This window comes from Triticum aestivum, chromosome 4A (genome assembly GCF_018294505.1).
Source record: "Triticum aestivum cultivar Chinese Spring chromosome 4A, IWGSC CS RefSeq v2.1, whole genome shotgun sequence".
Taxonomy (NCBI): domain Eukaryota; kingdom Viridiplantae; phylum Streptophyta; class Magnoliopsida; order Poales; family Poaceae; genus Triticum; species Triticum aestivum.
Genome location: NC_057803.1, coordinates 697,440,606 through 697,443,644, shown reverse-complemented (window position 1 = coordinate 697,443,644; position 3,039 = coordinate 697,440,606). Strand labels below are relative to the sequence as shown.

The window sequence follows — 3,039 nt, the reverse complement described above, 5'->3', positions numbered from 1 at the left end:
TACTACCGCTTGACGCTACAAGCAGTACTACTGCTGCCACCGCGGTTCTACCGCAGGGAGAAAACAGAACTGCCATAAGTTCTTCATATGAGCTCCGAATTGAGCAAACTCAAGCTTGTTGGATACAAGACAACGAGTAGCATCAAAACAGCGAACAAAGGAGTGACACCTCCAATAGAGAAGAACCGACATACCCTCCAATATCGAAAACATCATAGAATATGCATGTGAACTCCATTTTCGATGAACACGAGCTTGTCATAAAAATGACCATAAGCTCCAAATCTCACAAGGAGAAGAACCAAACAAGAACCAAAAATATGATGCAAGGATGCAATGGTTTGAGCTCTCTACGAACGATACGATCAAGCAACTCATCGAGAGCCCCCCTTGATAGTACGGCAAACGATCCTATAACCCGGTCTCCCACAACTACCATGAGACCGGCAAAATAGAAAACCTATCAAGGGCAAACATTTGCCTTGCACATGGTCCACTTGAGCTAGATGATGACGATCTTGACTCCCTCAAGTTGGACCACCTTTCTTGATTGCGTTGGCTCGATGAAGACTAGTTGATTGCTCCCCCATACTCCACTGTGGGTGAGCCTCTCTTCTGCACATCTTCACAAGTCCATTGTCACCACAATGAATGGCAAGCTTCAAGCATTTGATTTCTTCGATGCTTCACTTGAAATTGCACACCACAACCTAACCCCACAAAGAACTCTCACGAAGATCATGAGTTAGTACACAAAGCGTAATTGACAGTGCTTACCATACCATGGGATCGCTTGATCCCTCTCGGTACATATTCTACGCTTTGTGTGTTGATCAACTTGATTTACTCTTTGACTTAGTCTTGATTAACCTTGAATCTTTCCAACTCTTTTTATTTGGATGATGTCTTGAATGTAAACATGAATGATCACACAATCTTCTTCTTCAAGACATGCTTACAATAAGCTCAAACACTCACATGACCATTCATTGGATAATTCCTTAATAGCATCTTGGTCAACTCATAAACTCCTTGAAACTACACATGGACTTGAAAAAAAAGCCTATGGACAGATCCTTCAAATATAACTCAAGACAACCATTAGTCCATAGAGATTGTCATCAATTACCAAAACCAAACATGGGGGCACCGCATGTTCTTTCAGAGGCGATATGCGAGGAGGAGTTTTTCTTTGTGAGTGAGGAGGTTCTTGTTCAATTTGGACTTGTATATGCCGTTCCACTTGATCTAAAAGTAAGTGCTAGTGCGTACGATTCATTCCTTCATTGATTTCTTTTTCCCACAAATGAAGGACAGGACAGGACAGGACACCATGCATGCGAGGTTGTCGCCGCCGTGAACGAGGAGCGGATCTAGACGTACGCCTTGGACATGCCGGAGCAAGTCCATGAGAGAGGCGATGCCGGTGAGCTCTCTCTGTCTCCTCTCTTCCCTTGTCTCGATCTGTTTCCTCTGCCTCCCTGCCGCCGGCTGCTGTTTGTTAGATGGATTGATGGATATTGCATAGATAGATGGATGGGTAAACTGAATTTGCTAGATGATTTACTGTTTGTGAATGGCGCTAGTAGGAGCAGAGCTGGTAATACATCCATCAGTGGCCCAAAGGGTTGACGACATGGCCTGCGAATACCACCACGCCACTGATATATATCCTCCATGAGGAAGAAGGCGAAGGGGTGATCTGCCACGAAGTCCACAGGGCGATCACGTACCATGCCAAACCCCGCCGACATCGCCACGGTGCCTGCGGTGGCCACGGTCCCGCACTCATCGACTTTGACGACGCACTCGTGGACCACGGACGAGACGGCCACCGGAGGCGCCGGCGGGCTCAGCATCTCCGAGAACGAGTCGCCGGAGCGACGGAACGGCAGCTCCAGCCCCAGGTTACGCAGCATCCGCGACGCCTCCACCCTCACCGACACCTCGAACTTGGGGATCTTGAGCTCGCCCAACGGGACGGGCTGCTCTGGCATGACCGACCTGTGCAGGAGCGCGTCGGGGTTAGCGCTGAGCGTTCGCGCGAGCGAGGGCAGGCCGTCGCGGTCGTAGGGGAGGTAGATGTACATGGCAAACACCGGGTCGCCCTCGCCGAAGTCGCCACGGTAGGGCATGCACAGGACCTTGAAGCCGGGGTGGACGCGGACAGTGTGATCCTCCGGTGAGGTGTTGACATAGAACGGGCCTTCCTCGGTGGCCTCCGGGAAGAAGGGGGAGTTCCAGTGGCCGGTGAAGAAGACCGAGTTGCCGAGGACGAGCGACGTGGAGCCATCGCAATCGCGCTCAGAGACGATGTTCTTGACGAGGCCGCGTGTTTTCCTCTCGAACCACTCACTGATCTCCGTCGTGTTGCCTCCCTGGGCTTGTTGCTGAAGTCCACCGATCGAGCGTCGGCCTTGTAGACAGCGGCGACCGTGTCGGCGAACGTAGGACTGAGGCGTAGCGAGGCGTCGACCCAGACGCCAGTGGCTCCGTGGGCCTGGGCCAACCCCCGGCCGGCGAGGACGAAGGATGCATCCTTCGACGTGAGCGCGGCATGTGCCTCTGCGCCCGCGGGGCCGAGGAAGGTGACGATCTGGTCGCGCGTGGCGCCTGAGGCACCCGCGGCCAGGAGGGAGAGCACTGCGTGCAAGGAGATCGGCGAGAAGGCGAGGTTGGTGGTGGGCATGGGCATTCCCTCGTCGAGGCTTCCGAGGTGACGGAGGAGGAGCAGGCAGAGTAGTCACATGTTTTGGTGACCCGCGGCCTGGTCCCTCACGGCGTCGGCGACCGCCTGGCCTACCATTGACTAGCTCGTAGGGGAATAGAAATGGGTAACAGAGTAGTCACATGTTTTGGTGACCATCCCAATTTGTATGTACTGTTATGAAGCCTTCACTCATAAGCAATGAAACCTTCACTAATAAGCAATGAAGCCTTCACTCATAAGTCATAAGCAAGGAGAAATGATTTCCCCAAATGCTAGTTAACTAGATGATGCCCCGCGCGTTGCAGGGGGCCTAATAGTGCAAATACTAT

General features: G+C 52.2%; 1 pseudogene; it reads right to left on the bottom strand.

Moving 5' to 3' along the window:
* Positions 1 to 547: 547 nt before the first annotated feature.
* Positions 548 to 2,806, bottom strand: LOC123083204 (serpin-Z1-like; annotated as a pseudogene).
* Between the last annotated feature and the right edge of the window lie 233 nt (positions 2,807 to 3,039).